The following is a 25,828-nucleotide window of genomic DNA, read 5'->3' as shown; positions in this document are numbered from 1 at the left end:
TTTCTTATAATTTTCATCTTACCAAAGCAGACCGCCGATACATGCTGAATATGTGTGGAAAGGGATAGGTCATTGTCCCAATGGACACCAAGAATCTTGATCGAGTCCTTCAGAATAGGAGCCAATGCCAGTTCTACCGGCCACCACAAAGCCGCTGGGGGAGGGACGGTTTGGTTAAAAAAACAGAACCTCTGTCTTTTCGGCATTGAGCTTTCAAAAATTGCTGCTCATCCAGATGGAAATATTTTTAAGGCACTCTCTAGGAAAAATCAAAAAGACGGAGGCCGACACATCACTGAAAGAAAACATCAGCTGGGTGTTATTCATGTAGGATATCACCTCGATCCCTGTGCTATCGATGAGTTCCGCCAAAGTGCTAGATAGATATTAAATAAAAGTGCCCTGAGCCACCCCCCATCTTAGAAGTTTAGCATCAGAGGAGAAAAGGTGAAGAAGTACCTGTTGGTCTCATCCATAAAGGTAAGATGAGTTCCTGTCCAGCGCCATCCCACGTATGCCAATTTGCTCAAGACAATCAAGCAAGATGGAATGGGACACCGTGTTAAACGCCGCTGAGAGGTCAAGAAGTACCAACATGGTCACCACACCCCCATCCACAGCCCAGCGAATGGAATCAGCCATCTCAATCAGTGTGGATTCGGTGCTGTAATCAGGGTGAAAGCCAGACTGAGAATCATGCAGTAGCCTGTTAGCCTCAATAAAGGCAGCCAACTGCTGATGCCCTAATTTCTCTAAGATTTTCGCTGGGCCGAGAGAAGAGAGATGGGCCTGAAGTTGCTGGCCATTTCCGGTTCAGCATTATGTTTCTTCAAAATGGGAAGGAGAAACACATGTTTCCAGGTAGATGGAAAAACCCCTTGCCTGAGCGAGGAATTCCAGAAGGCATTTGGGGGTGGGGGAGTTAAACCATTCTGCCAGCAAGCTGTGGAGTCTAGCTGGCCAGGGATCACTGGGTGACCCAGATTTGCATTTCTGCAATTCGACCAGGGAGGCATCAACAGGAATGATTGCGAACTTAAAAACCACTGGCCGGTTCTGGCTCTGGCCACAGACTAAGTCCTCCCTACTAGGGTGAGGGTCTGCCGGGATCGAGGCATCGATCTGTGATATTTTCTCTTCAAAGGAAAAAAGGACCCACCGAGTGCCGAGGGGGTTGGTCAAGAATTTCACCCCCTTAGCACTGGTAATTCGATCGGCAAGGAAATCTCTCCTCTTAATAATGAGAAGTTTGCGGTATTCTGTTAGTGCCGCTCTATATCCAATTGTATCCTCCGTAGCGTATGATTTTCTCCACATGCTCTCCCGTCTTTTGCAGTCGCTTTTCTTAGCTCTAATGCCCTCGGTAAACCACGCAGCGGAGGGTGTTACTCTAGACGAGCTAACAAGCTTCTGTGGTGTAATTTGGTCCAGGACCTTGGTAAACCAGGTATTCAAGTTTACAATGTTGTCATCAAGAGAAGGGGGATCTGAATCTTTAAGAAGGAGGGTTAGGGACTCAGGGGAGACCCTACTTCAATTCCTCCACAATTCCTTAGGGAGAGAGGTAACCCTGGCCCTAGCTTTCAGGTGTAACTGGAAGGGGACCAGGAAATGATCCAACCAAATCACCAGGGATGGCATATTTACTGTAATCTCCTGTATGTTTGAGCAGATACGGTCCAGTGTACAGCCCGCATTCTGCGTTGGGGAGACCAGTTGGGTCAGATTGAAACCCGCCAGCGACGATACCAAATTTGCGCTATGGGAACAGGAGGGATCATCAACATGAAGGTTGAGGTCACCTAGAACTGTGAATTTAGAATAGCGAGTGCTAGCCTGGGCGATATAGTCTGCCAGGATAGGGGTGGAACTATGGCAACAGCCCGGGGCCTGTAGAGAAGGAAGGGAAAAGCTTAATGCAAAAGGGCAGTCCTTCGATGTTGCCTATCTGCCCGAAGTGAGTAGTTGATGTCACCTTGGTGTCTTTGTGGATAATCGCCAGGCCACCCCTTGTCTGTTCTTTCGTCTATTCGCACAGATTATACTGTAACCCTGAGGAATAGTAAGGGCCATAGCCGGGTTAGAATCTTCGCGCAGCCACATCTCCGTCAGGAACATATGGTCCCAGTTATTATCCACTAGGGATAGGTGTATGTCAAGGGCGTGTTTTGGCAGCGACCTACAATTATTGAGGCAGGCTTTTAAATCCCAGGGCTTAAAGGGCTTTGAGGGGACAGGACATGCCTCCATGTCCAGCCAGGGGGTACGCCTTACAGGAAGCAAGAGAAAAACCAGGAAGCCCTCCTCCATCACAAAGAAACTCCCACCACTGAATCAGCAGAGTATCTGCTGCGGTGGACTTGGGAGCGGTTAGCGGGGAGAGAGACCTGAAAATGCACACAGCAGGTACGCTTAAACAGATTTAAAATCCCCAAGTGAGTTACAAAGAGCTAATAAGGACACAGTATGCACCGCATAAAACTCAGGAGGAAAGTACAAAGCAGCGGAAAGGTACGAGGAACTGCTGCTGCTGCTTACTTGAAATCCCAGGAATCACACAGTTATCACAGTTCACATCCTTTAAGTTCCCTGGACCACATTTGAGAGTTGGTGCTGTTTCAGCAATCCTGAAGCAGTTGTGGTGTCCTAGGAGAGTAAGCATGAGTAGGATTATGTGTCTTTGATTGCATGTTGTTGAGGTTTGCTGTGTTTGCTGTGTTTGCTGTGTTTGCTGTTTTGCTGAAGTAGTTTGCTTTGCTGTGTTGTGTCCATTTGGGTCCAGGAGGGCTCCGTTTTGAAGCTGAGGTTTGAAAAGCTGTTTCATTCATTTTGCTTGTGATTGACGAGAAAAGCGCTTGCTGCAAAGAGTTTAGTTTTTGGACTCATCTTAGTCTAAGATCCCAGGATAGATATTGAGTTATATTAGGTTGTAATTTGTCTGTTAAGGTTTGTGGTGTTGAACTGTGAAGCATGATCGGCTGCACAAAAGAAAGGGACTTACTAAACATCTATTGTAAGGCTGTTTTAACTGAGATGGGTGTTTGGTTGAATGAGAATTCACTTTGGGAGTGTGATAGAAAGAATTGTTTTGTTTTTGTTTTTCAATAATTTACTATTGTGAAACTGATGGTGGTTGAGTGAGAGCTGCTGGGAGGTGCTGCGAGCTGTGTCATGAGGTGCCACACTATTATTTTCTAAATGGTGTGTCTGCTACGCTGGAATCGGTTGTTATGTTGCACTTCGAGTGGAAGATTCAGTGGTGTTGTGTTGAGGATTGATGTTAATATTTGATCATATTGCATTGCGATTTGCCAGGAACTGCCAGTTATTTCATTTAATCTTTATACTCTTGAATTGCATTGCGAAAAGATTAATTGTTTCAAGAAATTCAGTGCTTTGTTTAGTGATTATGTCTAAATGAAATCAAAGTGAATATAGGGTCTTTGCAGTTTCCCCACCTGGTACCTTTAAACTGAGTAGAATTGAGAATTCAATGCGAGTGTTATATGAGAAGAAACCCCCACCCATACCTGCCCAATATGAGTCTTTGAATGCATGGGAGCATATCATACATGCGAAAGAAAAGGAGAAATACCAGACCCTAACAAAGAATAAGGTATATTTTTGGATGAAAGCAAGATTAAATGCAGAACAGCAAGAGTGGAAAGAGAATGTAATTTGGGGGGAAGGATCTACCCTGCGTTAACAAGAGATAGAACATAGAGAAAGAAATTCAGTGAGGGAGCAGACTTAATTAAAAGAAAGACGAGATAAGTGATAGTGACTCTAGTGATGGCTTTTTAGACAATCTAATAACTTTCTGTATGCCTTCATACTACACAGTTCATTTGAGGAAATCAACAGCCTGGAATGAACCCACCACAGGTAAACCCAAGGACGACTACTCCTGACTATCAGAGTCTCCCCAAGGGAGGTTTGCCCTTTGTACTACTTTCATTATAATAGCTGGAGGTACATCCATAGTTACAACAGTCCCTGATACTCCAAGTGCTTGTGCTACCCTGGATTCAGGAGTACAACCACAAAAATGAACAACTGAAATCATGAGTGTGTTTGTTGTAGAAGTTGAGGTTCTGAGCCTCAAAATCCCGAAGGGGGATGGCCCTTCAAGGATGCTGGACATTTTTAGAGTAGAAGTGGAATTTGAGGAAATTTTTAAGGGAAATCTTGAGTTGGGATTCATAGATGGGTACAGCTAATAGGAACTCTTGTTCCTGTACAAAGAAGCTGTTGGGCATGCTTGTGAGACTCATGTAGTTTTGGAGGGAACAGACTCAGAGTTTAGCATCAATTTCTCCAAAATTTAGAATTTAAAGAAGAATTTCAGGATGTTCATAAATGAGGAAACTCTCAAGAATATGTGAAACAGGAATGCTTGCTGACCGTAATTCAGGGATGGACATAGTCATGTTGAAAAAGCTTGCTCTGTGTCATTAATGTAAAGTGAGCCACTGGAAGTGGGAATGTAGGTTGAATCCTAATCGAAAGCAAATTGATGATAAGATATGTCCTCAGAAGCTTTGTGTACTATAAACACTTCTGAAGCTGAAGAATCTGAAAAAAACTTTACCCGTTCTTCGACATCGGCTTCCACTGTCTATGCTCAAAATGATCCTAAAAGAAGTTTGTTTGATCAAATGTAATCAATCAGCCCAGTCAGCTAAATTTGGGAACTTAGCAAAGAAAGTACTTTCCAATGAGCAAAGAAATACTTCAATATGTGAACGCTAACAAAACTAATCAAAATAAAATTTCAGTCTTGGAGAACGCCTTGTCCCAAGCTGTAAAGAAACAAGAGGGGATCATTGCAAAATATTGATGTGAAGAATATCGACCTACCAAAATATGGAGGTAACAATATCGAGGATCAGAATATCGACTTCCTATCTACAAACAGGTAAGTGCAAATATATTGAATCCAAAATATCGATGTTAAAAATATAGTTTTAACAAAAATATCAAATGTTTTAAATATCTTAAAAGTAATATAAAATTAATTAAATAATAAATATAATTAAGTAAAACATACTTAACATTAATTTGAAAAAATATAAATAATGAATAATACATTAAATGTAAAAAAACAGTTACACATACATTTTTATATATATTAACTTAATACTATCAAAAAATAATTAATAATTCTAATTATGCAATGTTAAAAACATTACTTAAAATATAATTACATATATATATATATATTACACAACAGCAACTCCACAAACGCCACTTCCATTCTCCCACAATCGGCGAAGCAAGAAGGGAGAGACGGACCACAGGATCAGGCTTCGGGTTAAATTTTAATGTTCAGGTGAGGCAACAACAGCACGACGCATTTCGGGCCCATGGGCCCTTGGTCACATGTTAGGTTGTTACAAAAAAAATAATTTTTCAAATGCTAGTGATAAAACACCACGCCCCTTAGTGCACAAGGTTACAGCCATTACCTGCCCAAAGATATAGAAGAAATACTATGATTTAACTCTACATTTGGTAGGTATTGAACATTACATTTTTTTCTGTAGTAGGACTACAATTTCCTCATGAAGACAGAAAAATAAAATGCTAAATCAAGATGCACTAATTTACTTAGAAAAAATATAACTATAGCAGCATAAATGCATGATGGTTCCGTGAAACAGGAATTCGGAATCTTCCAGGATGAATCCTTAGTTTCCCATCTTCCTGTAATACATCATAAAACAATTTCTTCAGTAATATAGAAAAGCTAGTAACACTGTTTTTAGCTTAGGGGACAAAAATACTCTAAGGTGAAAGAAGCAAAAAAAAGGATTATATATAGGGCAAATTAAAATGCCTGTTAAAAGTTTTAGAAGTATCAACACACTTGATTCTGTGCAAACATGGCTATCCCAATTAGTGCAAAATTTTTAATGGACAAAAGTGCTACAGCAAAGATGTACACGAGCGGTTAAAAAACTATTACGTATAAATATGTAATTACAATAAAACCTAGGAGATTTACCAAAATTTCATTGAAAAACATACAATTCTTCTAAATGTTAAAACCACCATATACAGTCGATATTACTCGATATTCTGGTCAACGATAGTCTGACAGTCGATATTCTGTCCATTCGATATCTGCAACTCAATAATAAGACACCAACAAGAGGCACTAGGGGGTCCAAATAGGAACTTTCACACGGAAGCGTGAAGATTTGGAGAATCACTTCTGCAGATCTAATCATCGAATTGTGTGGGCACCAGAAGATGATAGAGCGGAAGCAACCATGATCAACTGTGCTGCTAATCTTGGGACATATGTACTGAAGTTTCTGTTTGCGATTTCAGAATAGCAATTTTATAGAAGTCCCTATTTGGAAATCGCAAAATGAGATGTGCGTTGGAGAGTTTTCAACCAATTGTGATTTCAACAAATTCTGCATTGGCAAATGGGAAATCCCAATTGGGAAAAGTCGCATTCTGGGTGCAAAATGATGATGTAAGAACCAGGAAGTTAAGAAATACAGGTTGTGGCCACTGCTTCTGACTTTTGGGATTTTGTAGCTGAGGTTGTAACTCAGCAATAAAATCCAAAATTACCTCACGACTTAGTCTGTACTTCTCATATATCTCCTCCTCACTCTGTTCAGTCATGGTAACCCTCTTGAATATGATACAGATGTCGAACTGAATATGCCAATTTGTTTTGCTACTGAAGAATGTTTTCATATTGCATTTAAGAAAATGACAATTAAAAAATTTCCCACCAAAAAAAACATGGTAACCCTCACCCTAAATATCCTTTTCTGTCCCCTCCTCCTTCTCTGCCTACAAGCCAGAATCCTCATCCTCCTTGCTAAGACATACAGAGCTGCCATTCTAAAAGAGCCAGAGGCATTTCTGTGGACTTTTTTTTTATAGTTTGCACGTGATTACCACCTGGTACACATTGATGGAAATTGCCTTTCCAAAATGGTCACTTTTGCGACTATTTGCAATTTGGAAGTCCTTTGTACACAGTGTTTGCGATTCACTATTGGGAATTTCCATTTTGAGATTTCCTATTCAGAAATTCCTCCAAAACAATCTCTACATGATAGAAATCGCAAATTGTACCATTGAAAATGCCTTTTGTACATACAGAAACACCATTTTGCATTTCCTAATGGCCTGAAATTGCGATTTGCACAGTTAGGACATGCTAAATGTTTCTGCACATATAGCTTCTTGTTTCCACATATGTTCTGGGCAACCCAAACAACTGCGACCAAGGAACTGTCCAGTCACTCTCCATTGCAGGGGTACACAGGGTGCCACCTGGCCCACTTAAATCGGGAAGCAGACCCCATAGCATCATTGCTTATTTCCAAGTCTTTAAAATTAAAGAAAAAATACTGTCCATTACCAAGGAATGTAGAAGATTTACTGCTCAGGAAAGATATTCTTTCTCCATTTTTCAGGACCTAGTTTGGGATACTGCTTTCAGGATGCGAGAAATTAGGGTTTTCATTCCGATGTTTAAGGCTCCATCCATTCCAGTTTCCCTTGTAAGCGGTTCCTCTCACGCTTAACTGGAAAGGATCTTTTACTATTTATTTAGAACATGTGTCTCCGGGACAATTCCTGGAGAATGAACATAGTGAACAATAACGTGCTGAGAATTGTGAAATGACGTGGGAGAATGATAAAACAATAGAACAGCGGAAGAGGGGGCTAAAAAGGAAAGAAAAAGCATGTGATTTAGAGAGGAGGAGGGGACATACGAATATTGACAAGATGTCAGTGGTGACATCCAAACAGGATGGGATGCCCTAGCTCAGCTAGATCAGGAGAGAGAAGAGGGGCTTGGGGGAGAAAGAGAGGGGAGCAAGAGTAGAAAGGTGAGGGTGTTTATATTCGAGGCAAAATCAAGAAGGAGCATTCAGGTACCTTAAGTGCTTAGGTAAGTAAATATTTAAAATATCAGCAAGAGGAAATGGTGAAAATTATGTCATAGAATTTTAATGATATTAAGAATGGGAGGAAGAAGGCAAAAGTTTTTTCGGCAACTTGATATTTTAGCCTAGAAGCCCACCTTCCTGGGTCCGAGGCTGCAACTCATGGTATCTCAAGAACAGTAGTGGCTATACTATGCCTAGTGTCTATGACATTATTACTGCAACATATCACTTGGAGCACAGGGGAGTCTCTATATTAATCTTTCATTTGGCACTCATAATTACACAATCTAAGGTAGATCAGTCCCGAAGGTGGCCAATAGGGGAATTATCTATCAAGACAATAATAGCTGCTTTATTCTAGTAAACATTTATGCACCTAAGTACACTAACCCCCAGTTTTTCATTAACATTACGCTAGATATCAGTAGTTTTAATGTATCCATTATTTTAATGGGTGATTTTCTTTGCATATCAATTCCTACTCTGGATAGTACCAATGCCACACATACCTGCTGGAAGAAGGAAACTAGACCCAGTATTTTTAATATGATAGAAGTGTTGAATTTGGTGGATGCTTGGAGAAAAGCAACCATAATGTTCAGGGCTCCATTTTCTTGTCCAAACCCCAAGAACAATATGTTTAATTAGCAACCAATTGCCTCCTCCTGCCAGATTCAGCATCTTCTATACTCTGATCACTTCACCATTACATTAATATGGGAATCTAATAGCATTGTCCTTGTTATTTTCCTAAATACTTACTTGAAAGTCCCAATTATATCCAATATCTACGAATGCAAACTTAGGAATTAATTTCAATTAATCAAGGATCAGCTCACTAATCTGTTGTATGGGACACCATGAAGCTCTACACAACAAGGAACGATGCTTTCTCCTTAAATACCTTACCAAAGTTACCTGTTATTCTTAATTTAAATTCATCTAATTTCCTTGTTGCACAGAGCACATGTTACTCCACTCAAGATACAAAAGATTATCCCCACGGCATCATTAGGTTGCCTCAGGTGTCATATCGCACTGACGGACCTAGTGTGCATGTTTTGGTCGTGCCCCCCTCTACGAGCTTATTGGATGGAAGTACACCCTGCACTCACGGATGTTGTGGGTGTCTCCCACTGGAACTCCATGGAACATTGTCTCCTGGGTTGGTTCCCGAGTCTGAAAACCTATGAGACCCTATCCTGCTTCATGGATCTTGCACTTCTGCCAGCCAAGCATCAAATCACCAGGAGAGGGAAATCTCCTCGGGCTCCCTCAGTGACTAGCTGCCGTGAGGAAGTTGTACACTGAGGTATAGATGAAAGGCAAGCCTTGCGGAGTGAAGCATACTGTGGGCTCAGGAAGAAGCCCATAGCTATGGTGTGTGGGATGACTTTCTGGAATCCTTTTAGTCCCAGACAGATGAGGATTAAACACTCTTCGGGAAAGGGACAGGTTCTTCCAATACACTTTCCAACCCTCCTCCCCCGGCATCCCCCGGCACCCCCCTGGGACTGCAGTGCATTTGCAAGACGATCTTTCCACACAATGGGGTGGCATATCTATAGGGTCCTCCTCATTGAGTTCTCCTCCCCTCAATCCTCCTCAAGGCCCCTCTATGTATTGCTACACTCTGACCACTTGCATCACACAGAAGACTAGTTGGGGCTATGGTGGTGGGAATGTTGTTGTTTTTGCTTTTCCTTTTCCTTTCTACCTTTTATTGTTTTTTGGATTCTCAAAAATCAGCATCTCCTGGGTACAGATGAATCATACAGTTGAAGATCGGCTTTGAGTGCATGTTTATAAATCCTGTGTTATAATATTTTATGCACTGAACAATGAGGTGGTAAGGTATGCATATCCTGAGATTTACAACAATGACTGTGAATACCAATTTCTGAGCTAATATGTGTCTTTTTTCCCCTGGAAAAACCAATATAATCAGTTTTTTTTTTTAAATGGGACACTATGAAAGCCTTTATTTTAGGTATTTCACAATTTTGTATTATTCACATATTAAAAACTGGCAGGGAAGAAGAAGAGCCAGCTAGAAGACTGCTGGATAGATCAATTCAGACTCACATAGCTTAGATAATTTCTCGCTCTGATTTAGCTCGAGGAATGTATCTACAAATAATGGGTCTTCAAGGCCCCATCACCTCATTAATAACTGCCCGACATAATAAAAGAGCTTTGTAGCATTGAGTTCAGAGTTGTGAATTAGTAGATGAGTCAAGAAAATTAAGTGTGTATCTAAGCCAGCTAGAAACTCAGATAATTATAATCACCTAGAGAAAGACATAACAGGGGAGATATATACCCAACGTTCTGAAATTCTTTCAAGTTTTGAAAGATATCATTCAGAACTATACCAGGAAAATGCGGGCAGCTTGGCAGCCATTTGACTGACATTAACGACTATTTAAGGGCTACTGCGCTGCCTAAACTGGGCGCTACTGGTAATGAAATGCTTGACGCCGAGCTTAGGGTAGAAGAAGTTACAACTACTATTGCTAATTCACTGCTCAGCAAGACCTTGACCCTGACTATATCTCTGCTGAAATATGAAAGATTCTGGCCAGTATAGTGCACACACTGCTGTTGAATGTATTTAACGAGATCTGTACTATGGATTGCACTACGCCTCCCTGGAGTGAAGCCATAATAACCATATTAAAAAAAAAAAAGACGAGGATCCCCCCAGAGTGCTATGCATATCGCCCTATATAACTTTTTAATGCTGACCAATACTAAACTTTTGGCTAAACAGATTAACAAACTTTTTCATAGGCTAACTGTCATCTGAAAAGCAGAGGTTTATTCCTGGCACAGATACCACCTCTCACACAAATATTATTACTAAATCAATAGATCGAGCTGATACTTTAGGGGAGCCACTAACTCAGCAGTATACCAAACACCAAAGGCTCAAATACAACAAGAGCTTACCTCACCTATTTCAATTACGCGAGGTACCCAACAAGGATGTCCAATTTCACTGGCCTAGTATTCCTTATATATGAAGCAATATATTAGGAATTTACGAAACCATATCTACAGCAAAGCTAATATATCTCTCCACCTCTCCTCACTGTGTGTGCCGATGATGTATTGCTATTTTCACGCTGTATTAACCCTACTTTGAATATTATCGAACAAGCAGCCCTCCAATTTGCCAAGATATCCGGCTATAAACTAAATTCTCACAAAACGCAACTTGTATTGGTGGCTGGGACTACCAGCCTAGACACATGTGTGGCCACTAGAGCTAGATATCTAGGTATTACCATTGTGCCCACTCTAAGACTTTGCTTTGAATATAATTATATCCTGCTAACAAAGCAGGCAAAGATTTTACTGACCAAGTGGATGCATTTGCCAATCTCTCTAGTTGGGTGAATTAACTTAGCTAAAAACAATATCTTACCCAAAATAATCTACTTTTTCCATCCAGTCATTTCCCCTCTACATGCCTAATAAATATTTTAAAAGCTTGATTCTTTGGTATACAGCTTTATCTAGAAAGGGAAGAAAGAGCGACGGGCAATTCAGTTTCTAAAACTTTCGATAATGAGCGAGGAGTGGGCAATCCACGACTGGCGATTGTACTGTTAGGCAATTATTGGCAATTGCATCAGGTTGCTCTATGATCATAGCTAAACAAATAGGTGTACCACAATATAAGGAGCAAGGTCAAAAATGTAGAATTTTTCAAGAAAGTCAGGCTGAAAACTATAAGATCTCTAGCTAAAATTAGAGCAGACATAAGCAAATGTTTGCAAATCTCGGAGATGCATATTTGATTTTATGTAACCCTTCCAAACTCTGCAGATGGTACCAAAAATCTCATTGCTGTCCACAATGTCTAACTGTGGTTGTTGACAATATCTGTTACCTGTCGCAAATGTAAGACATTTTAGTCCTTGATATCTCATGCAAATAGCCTCTATACAGCAAGCAAGGGTTTTACTCGCTGCTGATATGATTCTTCTGGGGTTGGAGTCGAAGACTGTTTTTAATGTTTTAACTATCGCCAGGCTTATGATTGCAAAAAAATGGAAACTTGAGTCCGTGCCTACATACGAAGAACTATGAACGTAAACTATAGAAGCATATTAACTTGAATTCCTGAGAGCTAAATTACAAGGGTCAACTATTACATTTCTACGTATGTGGGGAAAATTAGGGATTATTTAATGTTATTATAAATAATATAAGATTTATGCTGTGTTGGTATGTCGTTTATGCTTCACAAAAAAAAATACAAAAAGATTGATTGTCAGATGTCAAACATGAATTTGATACCAATGCAAATGCAAAGATCACAGAACTCTAACATGCTTCAAGCCCGTTGATACAGCAAATCAGGAATACTGTTCACCCTTGACAGCATGAAGGGAATAGACAGTTTAGGATTTGCATTTCCCTTTCGCCTAACAACTCCTTTTCTGGGCTATTGGTTTATCGACCTCCTGAAAATTCCTCAGATGCTTCTGTTTCGGGGAGGAGGCTGTATCGGATGTGGCATTGTGATATTCTGATTGCAGTGTTGGGGGACTTTAACTTGCAAGTGGATGTCTCGATGGATAGGAAGGGACAACTGTTTTTGGAGTCCCGCAAGGTGCTCAATCTTAATTCCTTGATTTCTACGGCTACTCAACAAGTCGACACACCATGGATATCATCTTGCCTAACCTTGCTCTCACGTTAGTACCCTGCTGGAATTAGCCTGGTTGATATCATTATTGTATACCTTTTAGCTGAGATTACGACTGTGTTGCTCCTGAGGCGGGCAGGAAATGCAGATTTTAATATCTTCCTTGGAATTAAGTCATCCCTTCGGAGCTTGTGTAAGGACTTTTGCAGCCCCCTCCTTTTGACAGGAGATATTATTTCGGACTCTATGGCTGTAGGACCCTGTATTAGGGGAGTTCCTAATGAGCTGGCTCCCATTAAAACCTGCTTTCCCACCAGAAAAGTACCGTCTGATCCATGGTTTCACATGTACTTCTGGCCCAAACAAAGGGATGCAAGAAGTTGGCGCGCCTATGGCGAACAAATTACGATCAAAAAGCTAAAGAAGTGTATAAAACTGCACTTTAAAAGTATCATAAATCTATATAATCAGATCAGGAGATGTATTTTGCCGATCGAATTAATAATTCAGCAAATAATTCTGCATGGGCAATCTTTACAATTACTGAATCTTTCCTTAATCCTCAAGCCTGTAACCTCCATTCTATTGGGATTTTTAATTGTGTAATAAGCTTTAGGCATTTTTTGACGATAAAATACAATCTACTCCATTGGTACTCACAGACATTTTCCCAGGGACCAAAATGTTTGGTCTATGATGTGACTGAGGGCCACATTGATGTCTGCAGGGAGGTGGTCGTGGGTCAGGGCGAGGGAAATGATGGTAGAGTAGGTGAAGGGGATGCAAAGTATATACATCGAGTGGCTCAAATGCACAAGGTGAAACCAGAAAAGCTGGGAGTAATCCCGGTTTCCCCACTTAACCAGATCCTAGGCAATAGTTTTATTTCGCTTTCCCTCCTTTTTTTCATTATCTCATATAAGAGGACATTGACATACATGAAGTCAGGATGTGAACTTTACAAAACATTTCCCTGTGTTTGATTTAATAAACTATAATGTTGTTCATGTATAATAGAAGCCAGGCCACCTAAAGAGTGCACATAACAGCTGACTTGCATCTTGGTTCACTATTGGCATTGTTGTCAAGGTGGGGGGAAGAATTAATGTTTCTAAATTCATGGTTCAAATCTATCACTTAAAAAAATACTTCTCATTGCATTGATATATACAGATGTGCTAAGGGGAAAAGGTTGTGCATGTTAATGAAATACACGTTTTGAATTTTAAAGAGACTTTGTCATCTTTTTACACTTTGCTGCAAGATGTGCTTAAAAATTAAAGTGCTCCAAAAATTAAGGGGAGCTGGACACCCTAGTTTTTTCCTTTCTTAAACTTCAATTAACCTTAAAATAAATGCTTTCCTGTTCAATTAACATATTTTTGTGTAAGTGCTAAGTCGAGTAAATAGCAGCCCATTGCTACAGTTCATGAAGAGGCTGCATGTAAAGGTCAGGAGGGCCACATCCGGCCACAGGCCCTACTTTGTTACTTTGCTACTCTGGTAGATACATCTGGCAGTATCACCTTGAAAGCAGTTACTCGGCAAAGAGCACACATTCTGAGCCATGCAACACTACAGCCTGTAATTTAACTCAATTTGTTCCTTTCCTCTGGAACTAATCCCCCTCTGTAGGTTAGGATTCCCGGATGATCCATGTCCTCCTCTCATCCTCCAGGTGACAGGTGAAGTGATTGCACCAGTGTTTCAGCAACTTTTTCTTTGCTCAGTGTCCTCTGCTTGTTTTCCAAGTGACTGGAAAAGGGCGAAAGTAGTCCCTTGTTTAAAAAAATCCACCGCCAACCCAGAGGTTTTGGCTAATTTTTTGCCCAATTTTCCTTTTGCCAGCAGCTTCTAAAATCAAGGAAAGACTAATCAATACACAGTTGACTGCATATTTAGAAGCCAACTCTCTTTTGCACTTTACGCAGTCTGGCTTTCGCCAAGGCCACATCACAGAGACTGCTTTTTTTCTTGATATCACAGAGACTATTAAGTTCACACTAGGTAAAGAGGACAGTGTTGTACTCATCCTGCTGGATTGGTCTGCAACGTTTGATACGGTCTGTCATGCAACCTTATTTAAAATGCCTTTCAGAGGTCGGTATCTGGGATAAGGCATGGGGTTGCTTAAATCCTTCCTTGAAGAGAGAGAGCAACAACATGTACGGCTGGCTTCATGACAATCCTCGGCAAATAAACTGTCATTTGGAGTGCCTCACTGGCCCTACGTTATTTAATATTTATCTGTCTCCTCTGGCCAGGTTGATTGAATCTTTTAACCTTAGGATTATTTCATATGCCGATGACACACAGCTTCTTCTAACAGTAGATGCCTCTAGTAGAGGCGCTAATATCTGGCCTCACTACACAACATTGCATTGATGAGCAACTTGCTTTGCAATGTGGATAGGGCTGAAAGGCTCCTGTTTGGCTACATAAAAGAAGAATGGTTGCTCATTGGCTGGCCTCAGGATCTGGGATATAGTGGTAAAATTAAATGACAAATTGTTATTTATTTCACAAATTCGTTCTGTAGCTGCTTCTGGCTTTTCCCTCCTGAGATCGATGCAAAAATGTCTGGTTTTGTTGCCCACTGTGCCACGTAAAACTACAGTGCATGCTTTGATTAGGTCAAGATTGGATTATGCCAATGGGCTCTATCTCGGCCTTCTGGACAGTCTGAATAGGAAACTCCAAATGGTGCAAAATGCTGCTTACAATTTGATCTTTGGTATTGTATGGAGAGCCCATATTGTTCATCATTTGAGGGACCTACATTGGCTCCCTCAGAAGAAGATTCTGTTTAAGGCACTGATAATCACTCTACCGGGCTTTCCATCAACTGGGCAGCCGCGGCCCGTGCAGGTAAGAGCAGAGGGCGGCTGGGGCGATGATTTCGATGGATGATGACAATGGAAAATTAAATATTTATTTCATTTTCCCTTGTCATTGACCTTCGAAATGCCCCTCAGCTGGCCCAACCGCGCTTACCTGCACGGGCCGCGGCTGCAACTTGGTACGCGATACCTGACTCGTAGATTTCAGCAATATTCTCCTACAAGAAAGTAAGGCTTCCTCTGCCGTATTTGTCATGGAGATCGCTATTTTATGGTGTTAGCCAGTGGTGCATGGAATCAGCTTTCACTCTCGCCTCACATGATCCCTCAGCAGACTTTCTTTCGCAAGGCTCTTAAAACTCATTTTTTTTTAATCCTAATGAGTTTGAGGGCCACTCTCCTTACCTTTTATTCTTCTGTGCCAGGACGTTCCTTTGAGTAGCCATGTGCTTTATAAATCTCTATCGTTCATTTATGACCCCAGGTTTAAAGAACCCCAACCACCAATTTCAACTAAACACACAAGCTCTGACAGTCTCCAACAATTTCAGCTGTTTGACAGTTTCAGAGATCCTGATTCTGATCAATCACAATGACGGTGCCTGACAGGGGAAGCAGACTGTGTACTTGGAGCAGTCCTTGAGGTAGTCAAGAGTGATCTATATGTGAATGGAGAAGTGACTAGCTACCCTGTTTCCCACAACGGCGGTAAGTTAAACGGTGGAAGAGCACCATGCACTCCATCGGTAAAAAGGTCAGTGTTGGCCAATCTTTAAAATTTCTTAACTTGGGCATTGTTGGAATGATTTTTTTTATATCTTGGGCACATTTTACTCCTGGTGGCGAGCTCTAGCCACCAGGGACAGTTGCAGCGGACCTCCTCACCTCCAAAGCGGTGTAATCCACAGAAAACTGGTTCTCTTGGCTTCGTGCAGCAGCGGTCCCGGTCTTTGTCTATGGGTGCAAAAGTTCAGACCTTTCCCCAGAACTGGTCCTCAGGAGGTATAAGGGGGCCAGCATCACTGAACTTTGGGGGGACCCACTGGTCCTGAGGTCAACCAGAGCAGAGTCCTTAGTCCTTTGTGAGCATCCAGTTGTCCATGACAACCCCAAAAATCCAGCAGCAAAGTACAGAAAAACACCAAGCAAGAAAAAGTCTCTCCCTTGTGAAAGAGTTTCTAAAGAAGAGTGGAAGATTCCAGAAGCCAGGTGCTCTTAATCAATCCTAGGGTGCCACATCACCTCTCCACCCCGTCCCAACCCTCTTGAACAGCATGCTGGGACAGTTAAAAATGGCTTCATCCAAGAGTTCCTAGTCACTTCTCCTCTGGGTGGCTAAGCTCTGTCCCTTGCTGGCTTCACTGCCAGGGCCTTCCTCACTAAATCTTCAAAGGGGAGTCCCCTTTTGTTTTGGCTCCAGAGGTCTAGGTTATTTCCTTTGTTCAGTGGGTTTGGGCAGGCCCATCGCTGGTACAGTGTGACAGCTGACTGATTAATACAGATCCTTCCGCCCCATCCCTTCCCTCCTAAGGAGTTGAGTGAAGCACTGTGAACTGCTCCCTTTCTGTGGGAAGGCCCTTCTTGCTACTGCTGGAGAGAAATGTGATTAACCTGGCAGAGCAGCGTGACAGAAGGCCTGGGCTCTGATCCTAACCTAAAACAGAGAAATACGACAATTCTGGATGACCCATAAGTTGCAAAGATATCTTTTTGGAACTTGTAGATTGAATTTTCTCGCACATGTTACACCCCATTTCGATGTGGCACTAGTCTCTGTAGGTCATAGGGAAGCAAAACTACACGCTAAAGCACTACTGACAAAACAGTAAATTATCATCATCATTAAAACTTTAGTCAGTCGGAGAACAATAAAGTACAATACATAAACATTACACAGTAAAGATTTAAAATACATGGGTAAACATGTGAATCTTCACGCAATTAAAACACCAATATTCATCAATACAAACTTAATCACCCTATATCACAGGTTATAAAAATAGCATATTATTGCCTGCTGTTCAATGCACAATGCCTGGTATGGAGTTGCACCAGCCTTTTAAAATTATTGTATGAGGATAAGGGGGAGCTATTTCAATTTATAATGGAATGTAATCAATGGACCTTAAAAGTGACAATGTAAAAGAAAAATCCTCACAGCAGCTTCAGTTCCTTCACCAGCTTGGCCCAGGGATCTCAAGAATGAATCAGGGCTGATATCAAGGCCTTCCTTCTAATACTCCAAGAATGACCAAGGAACTTCGCGATTGCGTACTCTAATAAAGGTCCTGTATCTGATGATTCTAATGTGCTTGATCCAGATTATTTTATTCATGGAATCTAAAGGACAGACCTCATTGAAGGCAGTTGCATAAGATGTCAATTCTGGAGTGGTGGCAATCCTCTTCCAAAATAAGAGGGGGCGAAGCTTCGCTAGATCATTGATTGGTTTGATGACCATATCGAGCTTTAGTGGCCAAAGTGGAGTGCTTTGCAGAAGGGACACCAGGTTCCTAAGGAACTTTTTCTCAAATGCTGTGAGATCGCTTCTTTTTTCCATGCCCCAAAGCTCTGCCCTGCTCACAGCCTTACAATTGTATACCTTCAGGGCTGGTGCGATAAGTTTTGCGTATGAGAGACAATATTCCTTCCTTAGGGCCCCAGTTACCTGTGAAGCTTGAGGAAGGCTTTGTTGAGATGTTTTCTCAAGGACATACCTTCCTACAATTTAATTCCCAGGTAATTGAAGCAGCTCACTCTCTCTAGGGGGATGATATCTAGGGGCAAGCTTCCTTTGAAGGATTTATGGGGGTTGAGTAACATCAGTTTAGTTTTTGTGGTATTCATTTTAAGGCCCCTCTCATCACACAAAAACCTAAATCGATTCAGTGATTTTTGCAGGCCAATGGGTGTTTTGGAAACAAGAAGGGTATCATCTGCAAATAGGAGAGTGGCGATTTCCTGGTTCGCTAGAGAGGGGGCGTCCGCTGGAATGGCAGATAAGAATTCAACTACTTAATTGATGTATAATGAGAACAGAGTTGGAGCCAGGATGCAACCCTGACCGACCCCCCGCTGGATTTTAATGGAATCAGTAACTTGACCCCAACTGCCCCATATTACTCTGGCAAAGTTCTCTCCATGTAATCTTATTGACAGCACCAGGGTTCCCAGGGGCATACCCATCTTCTTGAGCACCCGCAAGAGCTTGTCCCTGGGCACAAGGTCAAATGCTGACTTTAGATCAATGAACGCTATATTTATACTCCCCTTGCCCAGCAATACCACCTTCAAATAAAGGAAAACCTGGTCTATTGTTCCTGTTTTCTGATAAAACCCTGCTTAAAGGGGTGAAAGAATATGATTCTCTTCCATCCAGCCCTGGACCTTCACTAGAAGCGAGAGACAGAAAACTTTTTGAACACAAACGATCAGGCTAATGGGCCTGTAGTTGGAAGGATTACTCCTATCACCCTTTTTAAAAAAAGTGTCACTTCAGCCCCCTTCCATGATTCTGTAATGCGCCCCCTCCCCAGCAATGTCGTTGGAAAGTGACAATATATAGGTGGCCCAATTGTCCCAGTCTAAGCGGAACAGATCTCCCGGGATACAATCTCCTCTAAAGAGGTCAGGATTTCCTCCTTGGTGAACGAAAGGTCTTGTGAGAATTGGAGAGGATCAAAGGGGATTAATCCCATAGCATGGCTGGGGAAAATCGAGTACAGGGCATAAAAGTGCTCTTGCCACGCAGCAGGTGGTATATTGTTGGCAAAAGGGGGTGACTTTTCAAAATTGCCCTTTCCCACAAATGCCCAGAATTTCCTTATATCCGGTTGGGAACAAGCCTCGCCAAGTTCTTCCCACCTCTTCTCGGCCAAATCTCTCTTTGCCTTTGTTTGGGCCAATTCATATTGCCTCCTTAGGTCACGTGTCAGTAGTATATCCCTATGTCTAATGGCTTTAGCCAACCGCCTCCTTAGGGCCCTGCACTCATTTGTGAACCAGGAGTTTGCCTTGGCTAGTCTTTGCTGTTTTGGCCCGTGTCTATGTAAATGAACACTAAAGTTTCGAGCCAAGTGTTAAAAAAACTCTGAGTTCAAGACACTGGTGTTTGCCGGTGGTGTCAGCTCATCTGAGGGAGATTGTATCACTGCCAAGTGTGTCTCAAGATCTCTTGTTAAAGTGTTGCTCTTGCACTTATCCATCATAATCATGGGCCATTTGAGTCGGCGTTAATCGTTTGATAGTATCACCTCTTTGGTGGTGAATTTGGCAAGAACTGTCCTAGCCTTTTACCCCATGGATGTTTGAGTGTCAAACTAAGTAGGTTATGGTTACTTTCACAGTTGTGGACTATGGACATATCAACTACAAGTGGCCATAGGGTGAGGTCTACAAGTATATAACCTATCCGGCTGGCACCATTTGGGCCAATATAGGTTAACCTGCCTCCTTTATCAGAATGGGTTCTTTCATTCATTGCCTGCAGCCTATATTCTAAGGTTAATGCATTCATCTGTAGGGCTGCTTGGGACCACTTCTTTATTAGTGGAAGGTCCGGGGATGGGTTCGACCACAGTTTGTCCTGCTCATTGGCCTCTTGAATGTTTTCCCTATCAAGGGGCCAAATGGAACATTGAAGAAGTGACCCACAAATAAGGGGTGGGCAGCTTGCCTTGTATCCAACGCCTAATCTAAGAGTTGTATAGGTGGAGATCTGCCCCCTCTAGAGCTCCTTGCATTCAAAGTTGTACATGTCTAAACTCTTGCCCGTTTTGTCCCTTAACCTAACCCCAAGAAATGTCAGGGTTATTGGGGAAAGCTCCTTGGTATCATAGTTTAATGCAATACTAATCAGGGTTAGCAACCCTCCTGAAGATCGGCCTTGTTTGGATGGGACTGCCGATTTGTGGAGTGTCACGAACACTGGTATATGGATAGAGGTCAGGCTCAAAGTTTTCTGCTAAATGCAGATGCTGTGTAAGTTGATAAGCTTAAGCCATTGTGGTAAACATAGTTTACCCCTTATTCCAGCCACATTCTGTGGTCTGTAAAAGGTCCCGGTGGGGAGATGGGAGATTGGTTTCAACTAATGGGGGCATGGTGTCTTTACATATAGTTTTATCTCCAACCTGGTGACCGTCTCCCATACACTGGAGCTTCTGTGTGACGGAGGGAAGGAGTGTAATGAGAATCATTCTCAATTTCTAGAGGTAAACCCTCTTGAGGGGAACAAGCCATAATGAGGTCAGGGTTGGAAGCTGTAGCGAACACATGTTCATGTGAGGACTCAGTAGTCAGTCATTGTGGGATAGGGACGAGGATGGGGATCCCCGTAGGGGCTTCAAAATGGTCATAGATTGAACCGCGTGACTAGGAATATTCAACTTAAGTTGGATTTTTGTGGTAGATGGTGGGGCATGTTCTGGCTTCTAGGACGATTAGATTGTGCACTAAGCTTTGATCAGCAAATGTGAGTTCTACTGCGTCTACAGTGCTTTTAGTCAGAACGCATCTTCTTGCTCTCAAGGTGTCGTGTCTTATCACGGATCTACATCTCCTTCTGTGCCTAATCCAGCGTTTGGTTTTATTCTTAATAGCCTCACCATTTTCGTATTTGGTGTTTTGGTCGGCCTTAGGTACATTAATCATGTAGATGGTATGCCGTTGACCATTAAAGGGGGATTGAGCGGGCATGAAGAGTGGAAGCACCTCACTACATCCTTTGCTAGAAAGAGGTGTTCCTTGCATTGGTGCCATCATATGCGCTATGGTTCCCTTATTTGTCTCCCTAACTTTCTCTTGTTGCTTAGCCCTTGTGTTATGTTATGTTAGTTGCTCTTTTGTAGCGCACAAATCACCCTGGGGCATCTCGGCGCTGCCTAGAGAAACGTCACTGATAGCGAGGTCCTGGGCTGTAGTAATCTAATACAAGAAGGCCTTTAGATGTTTCCTGAAGGTTCCATATGTCAGAGTATCCCGCAGGGCCCTAGGCAAGCTATTCTAATACTTGGGCGAAAGATAGGAAAAGGCTCTGCCTCCAGTGCGATTCAAACAAATGCGAGGGATCTGTAGCAATTGTAGGGAGCCAGATTCAGATTACGGCCTGGAATGTGTTTTTTCAGGTTTTTTGTAGATAGTGAGGGCCTCGGCCATTTAAAGCATTGAATGACAAGCAGCAAATTTTAAAGATGGATTTTTTTTTACTGGTAGCCAGTGCAGTTCTTTTAGCAGCGGTGCGGAGGGAGAGCCTGCTGGCATATTTAGGATCATTCTGGTCGCAGTATTTTGAATGACCTGTAATTTATTTACTAATGTCACACCCACCTCGGCCAGCAAGACGTTTCCGTAGTCCAAGCGGCTGATCACCAGCTTTCTACGGTGAGCAGTCGGCATATAAGGGAGGATTTTACGAAGTAATCGTAAGCTGTAATAGCAGGAACTCGTTGTGGCAGCTATATGGTCCTTCATTGTCAATGATTGATCCAGTTTTATGCCAACATTTTTAACACTCTGCTTGGGGACGGGGGCGATGGCCAACTGCGAGGTCCACCAATCGTTGGACCAGACTGCCGAGGCATTTCCCAGTAACATGACTTCCGTTTTTCCTGGGTTCAGCTGGAGACAGTTGTCAGTCATCCAGTTGGAAATTGCCAATATACCCTCGGAGAAACGAGATTTGTCAGTTTCTGGATTGGGGCCGATGGTGAACAGCAGCTAGGTGTCGTCAGCGTAGGAAATCGTTTCAAAACCCAGGGTTCTACTTCTTTTGCCAAAGGGGCCATATAAATGTTAAAAAGGGTTGGACTTAAGCAGGACTTAAGCAGGAGCCCTGAGGTAAACCCTTGTCAAGTGGTATTTTATCTGATTGAAATGGGCCCAAGATGACTGTTTGGGTTCTATCGGCCAGAAAGTTCTGGAGCCATTTGAGGGCTACTCACTGAATGCCAAAGGAGGTTAACCTCTCCGCGAGCCTTGAGTGGGAGATGGTATCAAAGGCCACGGAGAGGTCGAGAAGAATCAGTATAGCTGATCCACCTGCATCTATTGTCATCCTAAGGGAGTCCGTCACGGCTAATAGGGCAGTCTCCGTACTGAAACCCGGGTGAAAGCCCGATTGTGAGGGGTCCAGGATTAAGTTGGTTTCAAGGTAATTGCTCAGTTGCCTGTTAATAATGCTTTCTAGCATTTTGGCCAGTAATGGGAGCAGGGAAATTGGGCGATAATTGCCAAGATCCTGGGGGTTTGCCAAAGGTTTTTTCAGTATAGGGCGTACCAACGCTTCCTTCCAGGCTGTAGGTATGATTCCAGATTGTATAGATTGATTAAATATTTTTTGAATGGCTGGGGCACAACTGGGGGTCAGAAGAGGCATAATTTTGGGAGGGCAAGGATCTGTGGGTGAACCAGATTTAGCCGTGCACAATGCTTTGGTTATCTCTTCCAGTGAGGCAGGTACAAAGCAGTCAAGGGAGCAGTCTGCCAGTTTTCTGGGTCCATCAGGGTGATCCAGGGGTCTCTGATTTAACGTGGCCATATGTGGAAAGTTAGAGTAGATGTTGGCAATTTTTTTCCTGAAAAAAGCCTGCTAGGGAGTTAGAGTTCTTGGGTTTCCAAAGGAGTTTGTTTACAAACATGGGGTGATACAAAGTCTCTAACAATGTCAAAGAGAGCTTTGGAGGAGTTGCTAGAGCACTCAACTTGGTTCAAAATGTACATGCGTCTGGCTAACTTTAGGTTACGGTGGTAGCTAGACAGGGCTTGTTTGTACACTAGTCGATTCTGGGGGGTCTTATTCACACGCCAGCGTCTCTCTAATAGCTTGCAGGAACATTTTTCCTGCCTTAACTCTGCAGAGTACCAAAGTGCTGATGTCCGCCTTGGGATGGGGCCAAGGTTATTTTTTATTGGGATTATCAAGTCTAAGGCTTTCACAAATGACTTGTTGAAGGAGACCAACATTTGTAATACTTCTAATTCATTTATTTGTGGTTCCATATAGAACACCTTGGCAAAGGCCTCTAAAGAGAGATTGCACCAAGGTCTATGGGCTAAATATTTCCTGCTTGCAGTCGGAGGTAAGATTTTTGGACGAAGATTGGGGATGGAAAACTTTATCATGGAGAGGCCTGTCCGGGTAAGGGGCAAAGGAATGTCACAGGTCAGATGGTCAACGTTGGAAAAGATTACATCCAATTTGGGGCCAGCCAAATGTGTTGGGCCATTAACTCTTTGGGTAAGACCAAGATGCTCTAAACCAGTGAGGAGTTTATTTACCTCCTGGGTTGTGTGTGATTCACAATGGAAGTTGAAGTCTCCCAGCATCAAGAATTTATTTAACGCGAGAACGCGAATGGCTATATAGTCTATGAGTTTATCCATAAAATTGGCTCCAGGGCCAGGGGGCTGATATACTAGGGCTCCATTCCAACTTTCCATGGGTGATGAAATGACCTTAAAGATACCTATTTCTAAGCTCTTGTTAATTAGGGTAGGTAGCCAAGTTACACTGAGATGGTTCTTGAAGGCGATGGCTATTCCGCCTCCTGTTTTATCCACCCGATTGAGATGAAGGAACTTATAATTCTCTGGGATGGCTAAATTAATGATGGGGTGGTTCAAGGTGTTGAGCCAGGTTTCCGTGAGGAAGCAAATCTCAGGGGAATGTGAGGTAATCAGGTCCCATGTTTCGAAAAGGTGTTTGGCTAAGGAGCGTACATTGCATAAGATGCTGAATGGGCCCTCTGTTACATGGTCTGTCAGAAGCCTAGATGGCAACGTGTTAGATACAAGCGAATCGCTTTGGAAAGAGCAGTGTCTGCAAGCTACCGAGCCTTCCAGTGTGCTAGGGAACTTCTTTGGGCAGCATATGTCTGAGCATCGTTTGGCTCGTTCTGAGGCTCTGATATTGTACAATGTATCGGCAGGGTATGATATATAGGTAGGATGAGTAAGTTCTACCTGATTTTGGGCAGGGTCCGTGGCCTCTGGGCTCGGGCGGGAGCGGACGGGCGCAGACGGGCTTGCCTTTGGCCCGCCACCCTACGTGCCTCCTAAGATGGCCGCTCGTTTCCCCCGGCCTTATAGATGGTGCAGTTCAGAGGCCCATGTCATGATAGCCCATGATACTAGTCTCGAATACAGAATTAGTAGTCAGGGCATTGCGTGTTGGTTGAGGGGGTGTGAGGGGAGGTGGCTCGAGTTCAAGTTCATATCTGCACTCAGTATGCCTGTTGAAGGTGGTGTCTCAGGTATACTTAATCCATCTATTCTAGTATCCAACTTGGAAATGAGATCAGTCAGAGACCCTATTTTTTGGCAGAGTTTTATATAGCGTAAACTTGATCCGAATCAGGTATTGGAGCGCTTTACAAAGCACCAGTTATGTTACACGAGGACACACATTCATTTTCGTTAGCCACGGGGAGATTAAGTGATTTGCCCAGAATCACAGGATGTTCAGCGTCATTACCGAGACTCGAACCCAGATCCCCAGATTCGAGGTCGACCGCCCTAGCTGTTAGGCCAACTCCTATCCCCAATATTGTTTCTCCTTAGGCAAGGATTTCCCTCTGAAGGTCTAGGTCGGAGAGCAATGTTTCAGAACCCTCTATCCCCCCGCTACTAGACTGGGGGATCATGTCTAGCCTGCTGGCCTATGTCTGTGGCTACCTGGATCCCACTGATAATGGGCATATCAGATGTTACTGGTCGGTCTACAAAAATCTATTGCTCAATGGGAGCTCTGCTATTGTGACAAGTTGGATACTAGTTTCGCAAGGTGGAGTAGTGTGAGGCTCTTTGGTAGCTTCAGAGACTTTCGATAACTGTTCCTATTACCTGTCTTTTTAAATAGGCTTGGTATGCTCCCAAGGCCTAAGTTGGTAGATTACATTGTTATATGAGTGTGGGAGGCCTTTGGGATGAAAGGACTGGAGTCAAAAGGTGGTGCAAGGAGCCCCTCACAATCTGACAGCATGTTATCAATGCGGTCCATCCTCTCCTCCCCCCCTACCACAGGTCTTGAGTTCTGGGTTCTCTTCTTGTTTTTTTTCCTCTGAGCGCCTCCCAGCCCACCCTCACTCACTTTCCTTTTTCCCATTACGTCCTGAGGTAGAATAGTAGAAGGGTAGTGGATTAGCCAGTAATTAAACCTTGATTATATCTTTTAAGTGATTGTGAGACAATGCACAGTACCTTGTGGGCAAAGAAAGTCCCTAGTCCTCAGGATGAAGATTTCAGGGGGGTGGCTTAGCCTCTTTCATGCTGTGATGGGCCTGCCCATGTCCCAGGCGTGTCCCGTGCAGCTGGGCTTTTGTCTTGCGGTTATGCGCCTCCAGGCACAAAGTAAGTGACGTCTCTGGCCCGGTGGAGCCTGGGGGCTGTGGTCCCTGCCTGGC

Source organism: Lissotriton helveticus, chromosome 4_1 (assembly GCF_964261635.1).
Source record: "Lissotriton helveticus chromosome 4_1, aLisHel1.1, whole genome shotgun sequence".
Taxonomy (NCBI): Eukaryota; Metazoa; Chordata; class Amphibia; order Caudata; family Salamandridae; genus Lissotriton; species Lissotriton helveticus.
This window is presented reverse-complemented; position numbering follows the sequence as displayed.